Genomic DNA, 23,282 nt, shown 5'->3' on the forward strand with positions numbered 1-23,282 from the left:
CCTGGGCAGAGAATCCACCCCAAGTACTGACTGTTGTCCCTTGACTTTTTTTAAATAGTATTTGGCTGCCTGGGTAGAAAGGCTGGTCACCACTAAGCTACAGTATACAACAAAGTCATATTATTATATCCCTTTACTGGATAGTGCAAGCTTTTTTTTTTTTTAAAGACTCCAGAGGCGATCCCAGCAATTACATGCCAATAAGCCTAACTTCAGTACTAGGCATATTGTTGAAACTATAGTAAAGAACATAATTGTCAGACACAGATGAACACGATTTGTTGGGGAAGAATCAACATGTGTTTTGTAAAGGGAAGTCATGCTTCACCAATCTACTAGAATTCTTTGAGGGGGTCAGTTATAGTATGTGGACAAGGGTGATTCAGTAGATATAGTTGTACTTAGATTTTCAGAAAGCCTTTGACAAGGTCCCTCACCAAAGTAAGCAAAGCAAGCAGTTTCTTGAGCATCTGCATCTGCTCAAGAAACTTCCTGAAAAAGCACAAGAGCAAATCCGCACAGACACACCCCTAGAACTCTGAGCAGGGGTATTCTATCTGCTACCCAAGATCCATAAACCTGGAAATCCTGGACACCCCATCATCTCAGGCATTGGCACTCTGACAGCAGGATTGTCTGGCTATGTAGACTCCCTCCTCAGGCCCTATGCTACCAGAACTCCTAGCTATTTTCAGGACACCACTGACTTCCTGAGGAAATTTGTTAGTCTCAAAGGTGCCACAAATACTCCTGTTCTTTTTGCGGACAAAGACTAACACAGCTGCTACTCTGAAACCTACAATCCTTTGGTGATCTTCAAGCCCTCTACACCAACATTCCACACAAAAATGGACTACAAGCCATCAGGAATAATATCCCTGATACCATCACGGCAAACCTGGTGGCTGAACTTTGTGACTTTGTCCTCACCCACAACCATTTCATATTTGGGAACAATTTATACCTTCAAGTCAGCGGGACTGCTATGGGTACCCGCATGGCCCCTCAGTATGCCAACATTTTTATGGCTGACTTAGAACAATGCTTCCTCAGCTCTCATGTCCTTACGCCCCTACTCTACTTGCGCTACACTGATGACATCTTCATCATCTGGACCCATGGGAAGGAAGCCCTTGAGGAATTCCACCAAGATTTCAACAATTTCCACCCTACCATCAACCTCAGCCTGGACCAGTCCACACAAGAGGTCCACTTCCTAGACACTACAGTGCTAATAAGTGATGATCACATAAACATCACCCTATACCGGAAACCTACTGACCCCTACACTTACGTACATGCCTCCAGCTTTCATCCACACCACATCACATGATCCATTGTCTACAGCCAAGTTCTAAGACACAACCGCATTTGCTCCGATCCCTCAGACAGACACAAACACCTACAGAATCTCTATCAAGCATTCTTAAAACTGCAATACCCACCTGCTGAAGTGAAGAAACAGATTGACAGAGCCAGAAAGGTACCGAGAAGTCACCTACTACAGGACAGGCCCAACAAAGAAAGTAACAGAACGCCACTAGCCATCACCTACAGCCCCCAACTAAAATCTCTCTAGCGCATCATCAAGGATCTACAACCTATCCTGAAGGACGATCCCTCACTCTCACAGATCTTGGGAGACAGGTCAGTCCTTGCCTACAGACAGCCCTCCAACCTGAAACAAATACTTACCAGCAACTACACACCACACAACAAAAACACCAACCCAGGAACCAAACTCTGCTACAAACCCCGGTGCCAACTCTGTCCACATGTCTATTCAAGGGATACCAACATATGACCCAACCACATCAGCCACACCATCTGGGGCTCGTTCATCTGCAGATCTACCAATGTGATATATGCCATCATGTGCCAGCAATGTCCTTCTGTCATGTACATTGGCCAAACCAGATAGTTTCTACACAAAAGAATAAATGGACACAAATCTGACATCAGGAATCATAACATTCAAAAACCAGTGAGAGAACACCTCAATCTCTCTGGTCACTCAATAACAGACCTCAAGGTGGCAATTCTTCAACAGAAAAACTTCAAAAAGAGACTTCACCGTGAAGCTGCAGAGATGGAATTAATTTGCAAACTGGATACCATCAGTTTAGGCCTGAATAAAGACTGGGAGTGGTTGGGTCATTACAAAACCTAAATTTAATTTCCCCATTACTAATTTCTCCCTACTTTTACTCACACCTTCTTGTCAACTGTCTGTAATGGGCCACTCTCACCACTTCAGAAGTTATTTTTCCTCCCTTGGTATCTTGCTGTTAATTGATTTATCTCGTTAGACCTCACACTTGGTAAAGCAACCCCCAACCTTTCACGTATTTATACCTGCTCCTGTATTTTTCACTTCATGCATCTGATGAAGTTGGATCTAGCCCACGAAAGCTTATGCCCAAATAAATTTGTTAGTCTCTAAGGTGCCACAAGGACTTCTCATTGTTTTTATAGGGATAGACAGTCTTCATCGGTCCCTGTCCTCACAGGCCCAATCTCAGCTAATTGGTCTTCTTCCCAACTTACTTCAGACCACACCATGGGACTGTCTTTGGGGTTGGTTTGGCAACAGTCTGCTGATCTGGAGCATACCATCCCATGTCAGATTGAGAAAAATGTTCTTGGCTTCCTCAGGCAGTGGTCGTCAGACATTAGATTTCCAGGAGCTGGGGTAGATCTACCCAAAGGACTTCTCCTTGATAGTCAGGGCCGTCCTTAGGCATAGGCAGAACAGGCAGCCGCCTAGGGCACCACTAGGTCTGGGGGCACCGCTCTGCCGGGAGGCGGGACAGATGGGAAGCAGTGGAGCATGTAAGAGCAGGCTGCTGGGTCCTAGAGAGAGCCGAATGCAGCACAGTCTGAGGGAGGGGATTGGCTGCTGGGGTCTCTGGGAAGGGGAGGGGGTTGGGGTTGGGGAAGGAGCTCACCTGTGAGTGTGACTCTTTCTCCCTGGCTGAAGTGAGGTGAGGCAGGCTCTGCGGCTCTGGAACCAGTATCCTTGTCCCCCATAACATCCATTCTTCTCCTCCCCTGCCCTATGGAGCACCCCCTCCTTTCTCCCTCCTCCCCAGGAGCATCCCTCTCTCTCTCCTCCCTCCCCTCCGTCAGGGCTGGGTTGGGTGAGGTGCTGGGGGGTAGGTGGGGGGAGGAGGCTGGCTGCCTGCCTGTTGAGGAATGAAAGTGAAAGTAACTCACTTCCTCTGCCAGGATTGGAATGTCACACAGGGCTGGGCTGGGGTTAGCCAGATGTGTGAAAAATCAGGACAGGGGGTTGGGGTAGGGTGAGCAGATATCCCTATTTTATAGGGCCAGTCCCAATTTTGGGGTCTTTTTCTTATATAGGCTCCTTTTACCCCCCACCCCCACCCCCGTCCTGATTTTTCACACTTGCTGTCTGATCACTCTAGGTGGGGGTAATTGGTGCCTATATAAGACAAAGCCCCAAATATCGGGACTGGCCCTATAAAATCAGGACATCTGGATCTGGTCACCCTAGCTGGGGAGCGCCTCTCCCCTGGGCTGGCAGCTGCCAGCGATCCATCTCATCCGGGGGGAGCTGCACTGGGCAGGATGAGCTGCTGTGGCTCCATGGGTGACCTGTCCCTGAGATCAGATGCTGTGCTAACTTCACCATGGTCTGTAAGGCTGGTGGTGGTGCCCATTGGCGTGTGATTGGACCTGAGGGTTTGCTGCTGCTGTTGCCACTCTGCACCCCAAGAGGTGGATTTGGGGGTCTACTGCAGCTGTTGGACCAGCAGGCTGGGGGGTGAGCCAAGCATGAAAGCAGTACTGTGTTGCCATTTAGATTGTCATTTAACAACTTTGTTTGCCAAAAATTCTTGCTAACAATCCTGAATCCAATTTCAATATTTTTTTTAAATTAATATCTTAGCCAAAAACAGAAAATTAAGTTGTTGACAATTATTAGTGACAGGTTTGGTTTGAGACAGGGAGTGGGCCAGTTTTAATCAGAGAAACAAAAAATGTTGACTGACTTTCCTATAGCCTGTTACTCCTGATAAGAGCCCTCCAACAACTGTAATATGCTCATCTCCTTACTAGTGTATAAAGCAGGGGTCGGCAACCTACGGCACACGTGCCAAAGGTGGCAGGTGAGCTGATTTTTGATGGTAGGCAGCGGCAGGCTGAGCGACTCAGCCCATCACTGCTCTGGGGTTCCAGCTGCTGCCCTATTGCCAGCTGGGATACCAGCCGCCGGCCCCACTCAGCACCTGCTGCTGGCCTGGGGACCCCCAAGGAACCCCAGACTGGCAGAGGGCTGAGAAGGCCGGCTGAACCACTCAACCTGCTGTCAGCCTGGGGTTCCATTCACTCAGCCGGCAGCGGGCTGGGGGGTTGAGTGTCTCAGTCTGCTGCCAGTCTGGGGTGCCGGCAGCACTCAGCATACTGCTACTCCGGGGTTCTGGCTGCCAGCCCCTTGCCAGTCAGGAGCCCAGCTGCTGGCCCCACTCTGCCTCCTGCCAGCCTGGGTGAGCAGAATCCCAGGCTGGTAGCAGGCTGAGGGGGGTTGGCAGCCGGGATCCTGGGTGGCAGGAGTTGGTGGTCAGAACCCCAGACCAGCAGCGGGCTGAGCAGGGCCTGGGATCCTTGTCTAGGGTTCCAGCCACCAGTCCCGCTCAGCCTGCTGCCAGTCTGGGGTTTCATTTACTCAGCTGGCAGTGGCCTGAGCAGGACCTCAGATAATAACAATAGTTTATTTATATAATATAGACATAGACAGAGACCTTCTACAAACATTAAAATGTATTACTGGCACGAGAAACCTTAAATTACAGTGAACTTGGCACACCACTTCTGAAAGGTTGCCGACTCCTGGTATAGACTGACCATATGTTGTACTAAGATTCTCCTGCATTTTTTTTTCCTGTGAGTCAGTATAGCTTTTGCCAGCCCAGAAGTTGGGCAGCCAATGTTTTACATTTTCACAATGTTTTCTCCAACTTTCATAAAGTAAATACATAGTTAATATGAGTTAAAAAGGCCAGGGACACTTCCTTGTGAAGAATCTGTACAGCAGATCATGCTAGAGCTGTGAAAATGTCAGTTTTTGATGGAACTTTAGAGACAGTGAGTTATCATGTATTTTATCATGTGAATGTGCTGCTATTGCCAATGTCTTTCCAAACAAAAATAAGGCACAATAGGACTTCTGTAACATTTCTGTGCTACCTTAATCTAGATGAGATGATTCTGTGCTGACTTCATTTTGGTCACTTTGTGCTTTACCTAGCAGTAAAACTAGGGTTATATTTTCCCACTGTTTGGAAACCCAGCTTATTAAACTGATTTTGCAGCCAAAAAAGCCAGAAAGATTGCTTTTAATTAAAAACAAATCTTTGTTTCAATACCTCTTCATATAAATTTCCAATAAAATTTTGACAAATTAAAAAAATTATATTATTTGCATCATTCTGTCAAATCAGAATTTTTTCTATAGGGCTACTTCTTTAGTGCTAGTGCATCAGCATTACAGTGTGCTTAATTAAGTTAAACTGGTTTTAATAACGTGAATGTGGCAAGTTTTCCAATACGGTATGCTTATATTTGTGTTGCTAAGAGCAGATCAGGCACAGGGGCACCAGTTTAATAATCTCGCCTAGGGCACCATAAATCCTAAGGACGGCCCTGTTGATAGTCTCTCTGATGCAAGGGGTGCTTGAAGTTTGTGTAGATATTGTTTTATAACAACCCCTAGCAGTTCTTCTAATGCAATGTTATGGTTTTGGCCTTTTAGCTTATTGTATAGCCATGTTGTCTTACTTCATATATGCAGTATATCTAGTACAAGGTGATGAGGGACATACACACCTAGCGGGAATTCGGACATCTGAGCCTCTGCTGGCTACCTCCATGAAGAGAGCATTATCAACAGGAACCCCAGGAAAGTCAAGATCTCATTATTGCTGGTCATTTAACTAGATTCCCCTAAGAGAATCAGCAAACATCAAAAAGAAGCATGCTCGATCTTGGCAGAAGGGGTGATTACATCATATATTTGCCTTTCACGAGTTACTTAATGTTGCTAGGACCTCACCTGGTGTATGGAAAACTCATTGTATATTAAAGTGCTTAAGTTCTACTTCATTTTTAAACTCTGTATAACCTTTTTACTCTTTGTTTTTATTGGCATTCACAAACCTGACAGATTTTTAGTCTTTTATTCTCTTGGCAGCTAGATTCTGCCTGCTGAGAGCTTCCTTCACACATTGCAGGATTGTTACAAGTATTCTATATTCTTACTTTGAAATTTATTTTACTCTGAGCATCTAATCCCTTACTCAGACTGACAGTTCAGACTTTTTTGTCACATTGCTGCAAGAATATTTCCTGAAGGATTTTTGTCCTAATAAGGACCTGTCAGCAAAGTGTCACATACTGGTCTAGAAACCACATTCCCAAAACTAAAGCTCTGATCCTTCAAACACTTAAACACGTGTATTCCCATACAACTTAAATGGGACTACTCACATGCTTAAGTTACTTGCATGAGTACTTGTTTGCAGGGTCTTAAAAACCACGGCAGAAATCTGGGCCCTGATGATCATAAGTAAACAGATCAGCACAATCAGGATATGGCTTAGTAGACGGGTGAAAACTAAAATGTAAACTTGATTCTTTATTTATGATATATTGATGTAGAATGTTAATAGGTAAAATCAGTGTAGTGATGAGGATCTGGTCTGAGTATTCTAGTTTTTGCATATGAAGTAAAAAGCAATAAAACAGGGCATGAAAAGCTTCAGAGAAAATGTTGCCCAAAGGCTCCTTCTGTGAAAGCATTTTTTAGCAGGAACAATTGCCTTCACCTTTTAGTGTTTGGCAAAATGTAACTAGAATTTGTATGTTACACTCTTACAGATCTTGGTACCATATTCTTCTCTTTATTTTACGAAAAGTGCAGTCATAGTCTCAGTGAACAGCTACAATATCCAAAGAGTTGGGATAAGATTTTGTCATGGAGATCACGGATTTTCTGACTTTCAGAGACCTCCGTGACATTTTCACTTCAGCTTCACACCCATGCCTCAGGCTTTCATCCCCCTACCCGCAGCGGGGCTCAGGCTTCAGTGATCCCCCCCATCAACCCTCTCGCATTATTTTTAGTAAAAGTCACAAACAGGTTGGGGCTTTCGTGAATTTTTGTTTATTTCCTGCAAACTGTCAATGACTTTTATTAAAAATAACTGTGACAAAATCTTACCAACGAGCAAAGCCTTGAAGAAGAGTAGGACTGGGGAATTTATGTAGACTCTTATTGGCCTTACACAGACTTAAAAAAAAGTACATTGATTTAAGATGGGGTTTTGTTTTGGATTAAAAAATATTTAATGCAGCACTCTTGACAAAACTTTGCAAAATAAATAGCATTCTCACTGTATGACACTTATTTTATTAGAGAAACAAGATAGCTGAAGTAATATCTTTTATTGGACCAACTTCTGTTGGCAAAAGGTACAAGCTTTTGAGCTACACTGAGCTCTGACCTAAAGAAGAGCTCTGTGTAAGCTTGAAAACTTATCTCTTGGCTTTCACCATTAGAGTCCAGTACAAGATATTACATCACCCACCTTGTCTCTCTAATATCCTGGGCCCAATACAGCTACAGCAACACAGCCCACATTTATTTGGTTGGCAATGTCAAGTGTGGGTTGCTGGCTAGCCTTTAAGGAGAGTTGGGCTCACCCTTGCCTTTGATGGATCAACTACCACCCCACAGCTGACCCTGATGGGCTGGAGATCAGATGTCTTGGGTCAATTATTAGACCCAGCTGGGAAGGAATCAGGTGATTTCCATAAAGGGCTAGAAGAGCTCAGTTGGGGAGGAGTGCTATTTCCTGTGAATGGCCCTGAGAGGAGAGGGCGATGGCAAGGTGAGGGTTTGGCTCCTGTGGCAGGCTCCACAGAGGGCCAAACCCCAGGCAGAAGGCCCAGAGGTAGACTTGGAATAACGATTCCCCAGACTGGGGACAAGACTCAGGGAGGAAGCCAGGAGGATCAGGAGCCAGAAACTTGGGTAGGAAGGTTAAACCAGAGGGTCAGCACTTGAGAGAGCAAGGTGGAAGACCCTTCTATTTTATGTTTCCATTGGCACTATTGCTCATCAGTAAGGTTAAGATTATGTCAGTTATTTTTAGTAAGAGTCAGACAGGTTGCAGGCAAGCAACAAAAATTCACTGAAGCCCGTGACCTGTCCCTGACTTTTACTAAAAATAACTGTGACAAAATGGGGAGGGTGGGGGGTCCAGCACTCACTGCTGCTGTGGCTCCGGGGTCCCCCAAGTGCCTGCGGCAGCACACAGATCAGGGTCCTGCCACTCACAAAGTCCCAGGGTCCCTCCCACCGCCTGCGGTGGCTGCAAGCTCCGGGGTCCACTCTGCCACCTGTGATGGCTGGGAGCTGTGGGGCCCCCCACTGCAGCTCAGTGCTCTGGGGCCAGTGGCTGGGAGCTGCAAGAGCCTCCATTGCCCACAGCAGCTGAGAGCTGTGGGGTCCCTGCCGGTTGACAGCTCCAGCCCTGTTGCTCGTGGTTGAAGTGGAAAATGTAATGGAGATCTCTTGAAGTCATGGATTCCGTGACCTCCATGACTAGGGTTACCAAATAGCAACTGTGAAAAAACAGGACAGGGGGTGAGGGGTAATAGGCGCCTATATAGAAAAAGTCTCAAAAACGGGACTGTCCCTTTAAAAATGGGACATCTGGTCACCTTATCCGTGACATAATCTTAGCCTTACTCACCAGTGGCCTGCCTGAGATTGCTGAGATGTGGGCACTGTAGATATTGATGCTCCACAGAGGGCAAGAAAGCTTTGAATTTAGCTTAGACAGACAGAGAATATGGCTGTTTTAACTGAGAGGCCCCAATATCTGTGGAATTTCCCTACAAATCTCAGAGTATCCTTAAAAAGGCTAAGACTTCTGCCGAGGAACACTGCCTCTATGCTACTTGCTGGTCCATCAGCCCCCTGTACTTTCCTTCAGGATGAAGAAGAGACAGGATTTGAGTGCACTAAATACAGGGGATCTTTACTAAAGCTGTTGGGAATGCAGAGACAGTAGTTCTCCAGCTTCCAGACTAGGGAATCATCTTGTTCTACACAATAATCACACAGGATCTGTTTAAATCCTAGACCAGAGTAGGCATGGACTAGATTAATCAATCCTATAAACAATAAATGTGTGATTAAATTAAATTCTATCTACCCTTACCTAGGAATAAAAACATATATACTGATAGAAATTTTTTACAAAATGTTTTAGTGGTATAATAAACCATAATGTCAATACCTCTGTCTCTGTGGAGTCAGTGATCTCTCATGATGAAGGTCTATACTCTATAGTAAGCCCTTTGGGGTCACCATCTTGCTGATGCCATAGTTTCTAGCACTGCTTGTCAACAGATGTCACCATCCTCCTCTTACTTGGCCAAAGGCTGCATCTGACCTCTGCTCTGAGGACTTTAATATGCAAGACATTGTTAGTTAGATAATGTCAACTCCTCTAGGCAGTCATGAGTTAAGACTTTGACATGGGTGACTATATAAAGAAGTTTGAATGGTGTCATTAATTTTCCTTCTAGTACAGAATCACCACTGTCAACCCAAAGTGGCAATGTTCAATATTTCCGATTAATGGTCAGTTGTATTTTAAGCTTATATAAAAGATCAGTGTTATAAAGTGCTGTACTGTATCCTTAGGATGGAATATTTGGCAATTTGAAGCCATTTATTACTATGTTGAGCATACCCAACATGCTGGGTCCAGACATGTTTTGGACTTTGCACCTTGAGTCTAAATAGATGTGGGTTTCCACAAAGTAATAAGTGAGAAAAGACTAGCTCTCTGTTCTATAATACCATGAAATCACATTGACTTCAATGGGATTGTACTGGAATGATATTAAACAGCAGGGCCTGATTTTCTTCTCACACCTGTGAAAGCACTGACATCAGTGAAATTACTCTGGATTTACACCACTGAAAAAGAGGAATCAGGCCCTAGCGTCTAGTGAAACAGACAGAGTATGTAAAGTACAGAAAGCAAAATCAGAGCATAGGAAGACATGAGACTGAGAACCTAACAGTTTTAAAGTAGCAGTTTTGGTAAATCAAACTTTAATTAGTTGTATCCAATGACCAAGCTCCTGGAGCTTGTCTTAGCAAACTTCATGCACTTGCCTAGCAGGATGGAAAAACATGATTCCTCTGAGGATTAAACTAATGTCGCACTGCAGGGTGCTGATGTTTTGCTCATAAGAAACACTGTACTGTGCCCTTTTTTCAAGCAAGGCATCATGCTAACACAGAAGCTGATTATGCTGAATTATGCATGCTCCTTTCTGATGCAAGCTACCATCTCCTAGCAATTCTGCAGACCCCATCTAATTGCAAAGGGGACACACACAGACAGGAGTCTGACAAACAAACTGTTTTTTATTTACTTGATCACTCCATGTCTCAATGAAGCTGTTTTATACAGAGATATAACTATCACAGAGACAAAGTGGGTGAGCTAATATCTTTTATGGGACCAACTTCTGTTGGTGAAAGAGAAGTTCTTAAACTACATAGAGCTCTTCTTCACCTACCAACATGGCTACAACAACACAGCAAACACGCATGGATACCATGGCAGTTTCACTTACAGATTTGTTTGGAGGGTCATAGCCTAAGGAGCCTTCCATTTTTGTCCTGCTTTTGTACTTTTAACCTCTCGCCCTCACAGCCACCATCCTTCCAGCTAAGAAAGGCTGGACTCCTTTCAGAAGCTGTCAAGGCTAGACTCAATCTCAGTCAGCCAGAGGGGTTTCCATCAAGTGACACTATTAGGTTGACCATATTTCCTAAAGTAAAAATGAGAGGGCCACGGCTCGCCCAAACGACACACCAACTCCCTCCCTCCCTCCCATGCGCAGTGCTCGCCACAGCTGCCTCCAGGGCGGTCCTTACCCATACGCAAAGTACGCAGCTGTGTATGGCACCAAATTTCCTGGTGCCTTTGCAGCTGCATGCTGCTCCAGTTCCTGCTCTGGCTCTTCCCCAGGGCCCCCGGCTCTTCCCCGCCCTGCCCCACCTTTCCCCTGCCCCCACTCTCCTGAGGGCCTGCACTCACTGGTAAGTAGAGCAACCCAGCCCCAGCCTGCTCCGCTCCTCTAGTTCCCAGCTGCACTGCCAGTGAGTGCTCGGGGGGCAGTTCCTCCCTCTCCCCAAGCCTGGGAGCCAGGGGAGCAGAGCAGGCTGGGGCTGGGTCACTCCACTTCCAGCCCCCCATCCCGCGGAGGCCTGGGGCAGGGCCCCACACAGCCCCCCTGGGGAGGTCTGGGGCCAGCCCCCCCCCACTCCCCACTGCAGAGGCCTGGGGGGGGGGCTGTGTAGGGCACTAAAATAGTTAGGGACGGCCCTGGCTGCCTCCCAACCTGCCGCCTAGAGCTGGGGATGAGTGCCCGAGCCCCGTGCTGCCCACGGCTGAGGCTGAGCACTAGGAATGTAAAATGTTAACCTGTTAACCAGTAAGCATTAGTCTTACTGGTTAACCTGCCTTAACTATTAACCCCAAACCCCAGCGGCCCTGTATAAGCCTGAAGTTTAGAACTGAAAACAAATACTTAATAGAGTGCATAGTTAACCTGTGGAACTCTCTGCCACACGATATCACTGAGTCCAAGACATTAGTAGGATTAAAAAAGAATTAGACATTTATGACCTGGCCTGTGAGCTTGGGCAAATCACTGCATCTTTCTATAACTCACTTTCTAAATGGGGATAATGATACTTACCCTCCTCTGTAAAGTGTTTTGAAATCTAAACATAGAAAGCACAATATATGACTTACACATTATTCTCAACTCAAGCACGGGAGTGTATTCTAAGGGTAACAGGAAAGGAAGCTACAGGAAGTCTCCAGTCCTAGCCAGGGAAATAGGAACATGTGGTCTTTCTTCTCTTACCACATTCCTTGAATGTTGTGACAGGAATGTTTCAGACCTTCACTATCACCAGATGACTCACTTTGTCCAGCACAACTGCCACTCAACTATCAGGTAAGGAAACAGAACTGACTTCTCCTTCAATTGGCCCCTTAGTTTGTTCCAGTATCAGGCAGAAAACTTGATTTACTAATGTGCTGTCTTGGGTTTCAATGATCAGCACACATTATTGTGCAAAGCTTAAAAACTGTAACTTAGCTTTGGAAAGTCACAAAGTGCAACAAACCTACCCCTTTACTCAGGTGAGGTTTGTCATGTTCTTCTGTACCTGGTATGGACTGGCTATAGAGCACCAGATGTGGTCATCATAAGATCCTTTAATGCTCTGCCAGGCATGGCTGAGGTTCATTTAAATAAGTTATTTTACACACAGTGATATATAGTGGCTGAACAATATGATACAGCTTATTACATCTCCCCCTTAAAGTTCTACATTCCTACCATTAACAATATTTACACTATCATACTATCTTTGAAGCTAAGTACAGATCAGTCTGTTATGTGTCTCTGAATTGTACTGGTTTTCTAATTACATGACTCGAATGCACAACAACTTGGTTATCTGGCTGTCCATTAGTTGCAATTAGGGTGACCGGATGTCCCGATTTTATAGGAACAGTCACGATATTTGGGACTTTTTCTTATAGCACCCATTACCCTCCACCCCCGTCCCGATTTTTCACACTTGCTATCTGGTCACCCTAGTTGCAACAACTGGCTATGGTTGGTTTGGAATCCCCAAATTGTCATCTTCTTGTTCTGCATCTGACATCTCTAAAGAGTTTGATACATTGATTGTTCTGAGGAAGAAACTGTAGATGTTGATGGTTTCTGTTGAACTTTCCACTGTTATTCTCAATCACAAATGATCTGGGTGCTGAATTCTTTTTTACAGGAGCTGGAGTTGTCCATCCTTTTTCTCCATCCAATTTGATATGAACAGAGTCACCAGGTTCTAAACCTGGAAGTTCTCTGAGTAATGTTTGTTGTAAAAGTGTTCTTGAGCTCTTTTAGCTGTTTCGTCCAATTTGGCTATCTCTTCGTGTATGGCCACTTTGGAAATACGCTCTTTTCCAAAGTAGGAACAGTAGTTCTGAATTCTTCCCATAAGGAGTTGTGTTGGACTATATCCAGTAGCTGCTATTGGTGTTGATCTGTAACTCAGAAGAGTAAGGACTGGATCTTCCTGCTGTAGAATTTTCTTGGTTGTCTAAACAGCTCTCTCAGCCGGCTTGTGGATAATGTGGGCTTATTGTTTGGATGACTTAAATTCTGCTGCAGTGAACTGTGGTTCATTGCTCATCACTAGTTGTTCTGAAATACTGAAGTGAGCAAAAGTGCACTTCAGTTTCTCAATTATACTGAAACATTATGTCTTTCAAGTACATTATTTCTATATACCTGGAAAAACACTTCACAACAACCAGGTAATGATGTCTTCTGAATTCACATAAATCTGCAACTAGTCTCTTCCAAGAGCCGTATGATAGAAGTGTTGTTATTAAAGGTTCTTTGTGTTATGTAGGTCTGTTAGTTCTGCAATTTCCACATGCAGATACTTTATTCTTTATGTCTTTACTGGCCACCACACTGACTGGTTGGCTCATTCACAGTATTTAGTTAATCTGTGATGTCCTTCATGGATGAGATTTATGATTTCTCCTTTAATTTTGTCTGGAATTATGATGCAATTGCCTTTAATCATGAGTCTATTTGGCTCACTAAATTGTCCACGCACTGCAAAAAAGTCTCTTGTCCCTTCCTTAGTGACCTTTAGATACTTGGGCCAGACGTTCCAATGTAACTTAGAACTTCCTGAGGTTGCATGTCTCTTGAGGTTGCTTTTTGTAGTTGGAGTAGTCTCTTTTTGGACACTGGTCTGAACATGTCCACGGCATCCACAGTGCCGTTATGTCATCTTTGACCACACAGGTTGTTGAATGCAATGCTGGGCTCTGTGACAGAATGTCTGCTACTACCCAATTTTTCCGAAGAACATATATTTAGCAATTGGGTTTAATCACATTAACCTTATCAATAGATATTGGCCACTGAGTGGTGCTGGATGCAGGTCTTTTCTGTCGATGAGGGATAAAAGTGGTGTATGGTCTATCAGTGTAAACAAATCCAGTCCACACAGATATCTGTAACAGTTCTCACATGCTAATACACTTGCCAGGCACTCCTTTTCAATCTGTGCATATTACTTTTCTGCTTCTGTAAGCATGAGAGAACAAAATGCAACTGGCCTCCACTCAGAGCCATATTGTTGCAACAATTCACCACCTAGGCTACAGCTGCTTGCATTCACACTGACAGTTATGAGTTTGTTCACATCATAGGACTTAAAAACTGGAGCTGTTGAGATCATTTCTTTTAGCTTTTGAAAGCAGTTTCTTGAGTTGGCCCCCATAATGAATATGTGTTAAACAGTTAATTCAGTGGTTTTGTTACTGTAAAAAGGTCTTGTAGGTATCAACCAAGATAATTTACCATTCCCAGTATATGTCTCAGTTCTGGGTCATTAGTTGGTGCATTCAATCCTCAAATTGCTTCTACATTCCCAGGGCTAGGACTGATTCCCTCTTTATTGTCTGTCCCAAAAACTCAATTTGGGGTAGGCAGAAAACACATTTTTCCTTGTTTAGCTTCAGTCCAGACTGATTAGGCTTAGGACTTTGTTGAAGGTTTTGTTGTGTTCTTCCAACGAAGATCCATATATCAGAATATCATCCATGAAAGAACACATTTGTGTTCTTTAACAATTCTGTCATCTTTCTTTGGAAAATTTCAGGTGCACTGACAATCCCAAAAGATCATCTTTGAAAGTAAAGTCTCCCAAAGGGCATGATAAATGTTGGCAGTTTAGCACTTTGTTTGGCTACAGGAATTTGGCAGAATCTGCTTGAGGGATCTAGCTTGGAGAATACTGTAACTCCTTTCACTTTGGGCAGGAAGTCATCCAGTTTTGGAAGGATATATTTTTCTCTCACAACTGTTTCATTAAGTCTCTTAAGAGACACACAAATTAATATTTTCCCATTTTTCTTTGTAATTTGTACCTTTGGGGCACACCATGCTGTTGGCTCAGATTTTCTCAATTATGACAATCTGTTCTATTCTCTTCAACTCAATTTCCATGTTATGGAATAAGGGCATAGGAATTCTGGGAGGTGTGTATACACTATATAGATCAGCATTTGTACCTAATCTCCTTACAAAAGTCCAATATCACCAAATGTTCCAAGTTTCTCACTAGGCCCATGATGACTGCCACACAGTGGCTGAGAAGGCTGTTGGTCTGTGGTCCTTTGATCACAAAGACAAAAGCTATGCATTCAGAGTGTAAGCTGTTTCCGTGGTGAACTGGCCCATGCAATTCAGAATACCTCCAGGGATAATCAGAGCTGTGTCAAGTGACCTCAGCTCTGGGAGGGGTTGAAAGTGATTGTAAAGTCCCTTCTGAGATGACTGTGATGTCTGTTGGGATATCCTATGTCTTCAGACACGACCAACGGACACACACAGGAACACACGGAGACTGGAGTCTTCGGTTACGGCTTGGTTTATTGTAGCAGAAGCTCAACTACACCCTGCAGAAGCATAGCTGTACCACCTGTTCACCTCCCCCGCATCCTGAGGAGTGAGCACTAAGATCCTTTTGCGTTTCCCCTTTATTGTAATCATCAGCCCTCCCCCTGCCCAGGTGGACATTTCTGTTCTCGGCCTCGGCCCAATAATTGCCCTTTAATTTCCCTGCCAAGTTCCCTGTCCCTGTTTATGTTTACCCTCGCTCATGACCGCTGTTGCCACATAAGGGGTTGTTATTGAGCATTTGGCTGTCTCTGTCAGTGAACACCTGCAAGGTTGTGGTTTTGGGGTTTTCCGTGTGTGACTCTGCTGCCACCTACCAGGCAGACTCGACGTAACTCCCCACAATGTTAGCTCCTGAGTCAATTTTAAAATCAACAATATTGCAATTAATATTCAATTTTACTCTCCAGGCAGGCTCTAAACCATCACAAGTGATAGATCTCAGAAACAATGGCTCTTGATGGTCAGTAATATGAGTCAACTCCCGGACTGCTTTGGTGAGCCAAACAACTGCAAAATGTCCACATTTCATGCATGCATTATACCACGTGCCTCTGGATGGACATGCACCATCTCTTGGGATATGACTTTTTCCTACAACTTGTGCATGTAGGCTGGAATTTGTCCCTATTAGCCTGGGATTTATCTCTCCTTGCTTCAGGGGTTTCAGTTTGCTCCTACCTTTTGTTCTGTTGTTTGACTAATTCTGTCAGTTATAGCTGCTGTGAAGGATTTTTATCTGTTAACCCAATAACCGGCCTGTCTCTGATATTTTCATATTTTGCCTTCTCAAAAATCAGTTTTCAGTCAATGTATGCAGAACTCTTATAAAACATTCAACATTTTCCCCTGGTTCTTGAATTCTCTGTTGAAAACATGTTCTTTCATAAACAATATTTCTCTGAGGTATAAAGTATGTATCAAATATAATCCCAGAACCATTTCAAAGTCTTGTTTGTGACTGTCTTCAATAAAGTGAAAGGATTTAAAGATATGCTCTGCCTGTTTCCCCATAGCATAAATTAGAGAAGATGCCTACATATTTCCAGTTTCGTTGTGGAGTTTGTTTGCAATTCAAAAGCATGCAAAATACTGTTTCCATTTTGACCATTGGGAAGTCAAGGCTGAAGTTGTCTGGGGCACTGAGGAGTCGCATGTTGATGAGATCTTGTAACCTTTGTTGCTGTTCCTTTTGTCTACAACCCTTCTTGCTGTTTTCCTTCTGTTTCTTAGTTTACTCCTGATACCATGTTATGTTCATCTATACCAGATACAGAGTGGGTACAGAGCTTGATTACACATACTGGATGTGTTCATCATAAGATTCTTTAATGCTTTGCCAGGTACAGCCGAGGTTCATTTAAATAAGGTATTTTACACATAGTGTCATCTAATGGCTGAACAGTGTAATAAAGTATGACCAGAGTCCCAGGGAGCCTCAGTGAGGTTACTCAATTAGGATGAACTGCAAAGAATGGAGGCAGACAATCCCCAAAGCTAGTGGTTATTCTAATACTTAGATTTACCAAGCCAGCACAAAACAGCTTCTATAATACCTTACTGGTTACCCAGAAGCCAACAACACAGTTCCCTTAAAGTAAAAGACGGTTACTCACCGTAGTAACTGTTGTTCTTCGAGATGTGTTGCTCCTATCCATTCCAGTCAGGTGTGTGCGTGCCGCGCGTGCACGGCTCTTCAGAACATTTTTACCCTAGCAACTCCGGCGGGCCGGCTGGGCGCCCCCTGGAGTGGCGCCGCTATGGCGCCGGATATATACCCCAGCCGGCCCGTCCGCTCCTCAGTTCCTTCTTGCCGGCTACTCCGACAGTGGGGAAGGAGGGCGGGTCTGGAATGGATAGGAGCAACACATCTTGAAGAACAACAGTTACTACAGTGAGTAACCATCTTTTCTTCTTCGAGTGATTGCTCCTATGCATTCCAGTCAGGTGATTCCCAAGCCTTACCTAGGCGGTGGGGTCGGAGTGAGACGTGGCAGAGTGTAAGACTGCGGAGCCGAAGGCTGCATCATCTCTGGATTGCTGCACCAACGCATAGTGGGAAGCGAAGGTGTGGATAGAAGACCAGGTGGCCGCTCTACAGATGTCCTGGATAGGAATATGGGCCAGGAAGGCGGCAGACGAGGCCTGCGCTCTCGTCGAGTGAGCAGTGAGGCGGCATGCAGGCACGCGAGCAAGCTTGTAGCATGTCCGGATACATGCCGTTACCCAGGAGGAAATCCGCTGCGAGGAGACCGGCTTGCCTTTCATGCGATCGGCAACCGCTACAAACAGCTGGGTCGAACGCCGGAAGGGTTTCGTCCGCTTGATATAAAAAGCGAGGGCCCTGCGGACGTCCAGGGTGTGAAGCTGTTGCTCATGAGGTGAGGCGTGCGGCTTCGGGAAGAAGACCGGGAGGAAGATCTCCTGATTAAGGTGAAAGGCCGACACCACCTTAGGGAGGAAGGCCGGGTGTGGTCGAAGCTGCACCTTGTCTCCGTGAAAGACGGTGTATGGTGGACTAACCGTTAGAGCACGGAGCTCAGAGACTTGTCGTGCTGATGTAATTGCGACGAGGAAGGCTGTCTTCCAGGAGAGGTAGAGCAGAGAGCACGTGGCCAGAGGCTCGAAGGGCGGTCCCATCAGCTTGGCCAGAACGAGGTTTAAATCCCAGGTCGGAGTAGGACGCCGCACCGGCGGGTACAAACGGTCCAGGCCTTTAAGGAAGCGGGAAACCATCTGGTTAGCGAAGATGGAACGACCTCCTATGGATGGCCGAAAGGCGGACACGGCTGCCAGGTGCACCTTCAAGGAGGAGACCGCAAGACCTTGCTCCTTAAGGTACCAGAGGTAGTCCAGGATGGTAGGGACAGGGACTACGAAGGGATTGAGGCCTCGTTGATCACACCAGAGCGCGAAACGCTTCCATTTTGCAAGGTAGGTGGAGCGAGTGGAAGGCTTTCTGCTCTCTAGCAGGACTTGCTGCACTGCCTCCGAACAGTCCCTCTCCGCGTGGGTCAGCCACGCAGGTACCAAGCTGTAAGATGGAGTGACTGTAGGTTCGGGTGACAGAGCCTGCCGAAGTCCTGTGTGATGAGGTCCGGCCATAACGGGAGGGGCATGGGATCCCGAACGGAGAGCTCGAGCAGCAGGGTGTACCAGTGCTGCCTCGGCCAGGCCGGAGCGACGAGTATGACCTGGGCCCTGTCCCTCCGAAGCTTCAGTAGCACTCGGTGTACGAGCGGGAACGGAGGGAAGGCGTAGAGGAGGTGATCCGTCCAGGAGCAGAGGAATGCGTCCGACAGGGAGCCTGGGGAGCGATCCTGGTACGAGCAAAACAGATGGCACTTCCTGTTCTCCTTGGAGGCAAACAGGTCTATCTGGGGAAACCCCCACCTCCGGAAAATTGTGTGCACCACATCCGGGCGAAGAGACCACTCGTGTGAGAGGAACGACCTGCTGAGATGGTCGGCCAGCGTGTTCTGCACTCCTGGAAGAAATGAAGCTTCCAGGTGAATGGAGTGGGTCACGCAGAAGTCCCACAGGAGCATCGCTTCCGTGCAGAGGAGGGAGGAGCGGGCTCCGCCCTGCTTGTTCACGTAGAACATTGCCGTCGTGTTGTCCGTGAAGACTGCCACGCAGCAGCCTTGCAGACGGGCGCGGAATGTGTGACACGCTAGGCGGATCGCTCGCAGCTCCCGGACGTTGATGTGGAGAGCGAGCTCTTGGGGGGACCAGAGACCCTGGGTGTGAAGGTCGCCCAGGTGAGCCCCCCATCCCAACGCCGAGGCATCCGTGGTCAAGGTGATGGATGGGCGAGGAGGACGGAATGGGACTCCTGCACACACGACGTCTGGGTTCAGCCACCAGCTGAGCGACGCAAGTGTCGGCTTTGTGACGGTGATTACCATGTCTATTAAGTCGCAGTGCGGGCGGTATACCGACGCCAGCCAAGATTGAAAGGGACGAAGGCGGAGCCTCGCGTACGCCGTGACGAACGTACAGGAGGTCATGTGGCCCAGGAGGCGCAGGCAGGACTGAACTGTCGTCGTGGGAAAGGTGTGTGCAGGTCTCGGATGATAGAGACCATTGTCTGGTGCCGAGAGCGTGGGAGGCAGGCCCTGGCCAAAGTGGAGTCGAGGACCGCTCTGATGAACTCCACCCGCTGTGATGGAGCTAGAGTGGACTTCTCGGCATTGATAAGAAGGCCGAGGGACCGAAACAGGGATAGTATCTCTGACATCTGTTCCTTTACCAGCTGTCGGGATGTCCCGCGAACCAGCCAGTCGTCGAGATATGGGTATACATGGATGCGACGACGGCGGAGGGCTGCAGCAACCACTGCCATGCATTTGGTGAAGACCCTCGGTGCGGTGGACAGGCCGAAGGGTAGCACCGCAAACTGGTAGTGTGCACCGTTGACCACAAAACGGAGGTAGTGTCGATGGGGAGGGTAAATCGCGATATGGAAGTACGCGTCCTTCATATCGAGGGCGGCAAACCAGTCTCCCGGATCCAGGGAGGGAATGATGGTCCCCAGGGTGACCATGCGAAACTTGAGCTTGAGCACATACGCGTTGAGCTCTCGGAGGTCCAATATGGGTCGAAGACCTCCTTTCGCCTTGGGGATGAGAAAATATCGGGAATAGAATCCCCTGCCCTGCATGTCGTGCGGCACCTCCTCTATGGCACCCAAGCTCAACAGAGTCTTGACCTCTTGTAGGAGGAATTGCTCGTGAGAGGGGTCCCTGAAGACAGGGAAGGCGGGTGGGAAGGAGGGGGCGAAACAACTTGAAGGCGGTAACCAGACTGGATTGTACGAAGCACCCAGCTGTCCGATGTTATCTGGGACCACGCCGGCAGAAAGTGGGAAAGGCGGTTGTAAAATAAACGGGAAGGATCCGGTACAGAGGCTGATGGGCCGTCCTCGGGCGTCCCATCAAAAGGCCTGTTTGGGTCCTTGAGGGACCTTGGAAGGCGCCTGGCCCTGGTTGCGCCTGTTGCCCGACGGTCTACGGCGACTCAGTCCAGGACGCCTGCTATTGTAGGGTTGCGACCTAGGTTGGTTAAATGGCCGGTAGGGTTGCTGCCGAAAGGACCTTCGCTGGGTAGCCGGTGTGTGCATACCCAGAGTGCGAATGGCTATGCGACCATCCTTCAGGGTCTGAATTCTGGAATCTGTCTTTTCAGAAAACAGACCCTGAGTGTCGAAGGGTAGGTCCTGCAAGGTGTACTGCACCTCCGGTGGCAATGTGGAGGACTGCAACCAGGAGATGCGCCTCATGGTTACTCCTGAGGCCAGGGTTCTAGCACCTGAGTCCGCGGAGTCCAGAGCGGCCTGGATGGAGGACCTGGAGGACTTCTTGCCCTCTTCTAGGAGGGCCGTGAACTCGTGGCGCGAGGCTGTCGGGATCAGCTCTGTGAATTTCGCCAGGGACACCAAGATGTCAAAGGTATATCTGGCAAGGAGGGCCATCTGGTTGGCGATTCGGAGCTGGAGACCCGCTGCCGAATAGACCTTTCGGCCCAACAGATCCATGCGCCTCGCTTCCTTGGACTTCGGCGCAGGGGCTGGTTGACCATGCCTTTCCCTGTCGTTGACCGACTGGACCACTAGCGAGTCTGGTGCAGGATGGGTATATAAGTACTCATATCCCGTGTGGGGACGGAGTACTTTCTTTCGACACCGCGGGCGGTGGGAGGGACGGACGCCGGTGACTGCCAGATGGTAGTGGCGTTTTTCTGGATAGTGCGGATGAATGGCAAGGCCACCCGCACTGGAGCTTCCGCTCCAATTACATTTGTCACCGGGTCCTCGTCCTCAGTGACCTCCGCTACTGGTAGGTCGATAGCCTTCGCCACCCGGCGAAGAAGGTCCTGGTGGGCCCGCAAGTCAATAGGCGGAGGGTCTGCCGTAGAAGCCCCCGCCACCGCCTCGTCTGGTGAAGATGACGAGGACAGACCTTGGACCACCACCTCCGCCGGTGGGTCCTCGATGGGGTGGGCAGCTGACTCGGACCGTGGATGCTCCGCGGGATCAGGCGGTAACTGGGCCTCACCCGGTGATGGGGGTGGCCTGCTGACAGTGGCCTCCGGCACTCTGCGTTCGGAGGCTGGGGTCCGCTGGGGGCAAGGTAGCCCTTGAGCTTCGTATTGGGCCCAGGGGACCCAAAAACCCCACTGCTGTGCCCCGTGGACTTGTCCGTGCGGGGCCGCCTGGAGATGGCCATAGCTGTCTGCCCGCGAAGCTACCGATGAGTGACGGGATGGCCACGGAAGTGCGAAGGCGCTGACGGACTGCGCCGTCGAAGCTGGCAGCCTGTCCCCGGACGGTGCCGAGCGTCGGTGCCGGTCGTCGCGGTACCGAGATGGCGAGCGAGACCATCGACTGCCGTGGTACCGGGAGCTCAACCGGTGCCGGGAGCTCGACCGGGATCTTGACCGGCGGTGCCGGCAGCGGCTTCTGGAGTCACGGTGCCGGGACCGGTGCCGGGACTCGGAGTTCCTGCGGTGCCGACGGGACGGTGATCGGGACCGGGAGCGTCTCCGGGAGTGCGACCGGTACCGCGATGTTGAGCGGTACCGGGACTGCGACCGGCGTCGAGAGGGTGAACGGTACCGCGATGGAGAGCGGTGCCGAGACCTGGAGCGGCGCGACGGTGACCGTCTTCGGGACCGGGAGCGAGACCGAGTCCTGGAGCGCCGTCTATCCCGTCCGTCAGGGGAAGGGGGCCGCATCATGGCCGGCTTGCCCGCTGACTGAACAGCCCGCACCGGCGGTGCCGGGGGCCGGAGGCTCGGTGCCTCTGTGAGCTCGATGAGCTCTCTCGCCGTCGACAATGTCTCGGGCGTGGACGGGAGATGCAGCTCGACCGCGGTTGGCACCGGGGAGCAGGGAGGTACCGGACTCCACGGCTCTTGAGGTGCCGGAGTCAACGGAACCGTGCACGGCTTGTGCACTACCACAGCCGGTGCCGGAGGTGCCGGTGATGGCTGGGTAAGCTGTCCCGAAGCAGGAGGCTTAGGAGCCGAGTGCGCCGTCTTCTGCGTCCTCGCTGGAGAGAGGGAACGGTGCCGGGACTTCAGTGCCGTCTGCGAAGATCTGGCAGCGTCGGTACCGGGGCAGCTCGGTGCCGCTGGTGCGCTGCGCGCCGAGGACGGTTTCGGTGCCGCCGGGGACGGCGCGGGAGGCTGAAGTGCCACCTCTGTAAGGAGCTGCTTGAGTCGAGAGTCTCGCTCCTTTCTGGTGCGCGGCTTAAACGCCGTGCAGATCGGGCACTTATCTGTCCTGTGAGATTCCCCGAGGCAGCGCAGGCAGGAGTTGTGCGGGTCTCCCACAGGCATGTGCCGCTGGCAAGCCGCACAGGGCTTAAACCCCGGTGCCTTGGGCATGAGCCCGCACCGGTTGTGGAAGAAGAGGGGCGAACCCCTCTAATTCCCCTACTATACTATAACTAACTAAACTTATTCAACTAATCTAACTACTAAACTAAGTTAACCAACTATGTACAGAGAAGAATGGAGAAACGCTAGGGCTGTGGAGGTAAAAGAGCACTCCACTGTTCCAACTGGCCGTCACATGCGGTAAGAAGGAACTGAGGAGTGGACGGGATAGCTCAGTGGTTTGAGCATTGGCCTGCTAAACCCAGGGTTGTGAGGGGGCC

At 48.4% G+C, this 23,282-nt stretch overlaps 1 long non-coding RNA gene across 1 annotated transcript in view; it reads right to left on the reverse strand.

Annotated features, from left to right (window-relative positions):
- Nucleotides 1-9,334: 9,334 nt before the first annotated feature.
- Nucleotides 9,335-23,282, reverse strand: part of LOC123356968 — a 52,168-nt gene continuing 38,220 nt past the window's right edge. Inside the window, exon 4 of the long non-coding RNA XR_006575475.1 lies at nucleotides 9,335-9,499. This is a non-coding gene — a long non-coding RNA (uncharacterized LOC123356968). The remainder of the gene's footprint in view (nucleotides 9,500-23,282) is intronic.

This window comes from Mauremys mutica, unplaced genomic scaffold (genome assembly GCF_020497125.1).
Source record: "Mauremys mutica isolate MM-2020 ecotype Southern unplaced genomic scaffold, ASM2049712v1 000106F_np12_subseq_7162897:7254943_obj, whole genome shotgun sequence".
NCBI lineage: Eukaryota > Metazoa > Chordata > Testudines > Geoemydidae > Mauremys > Mauremys mutica.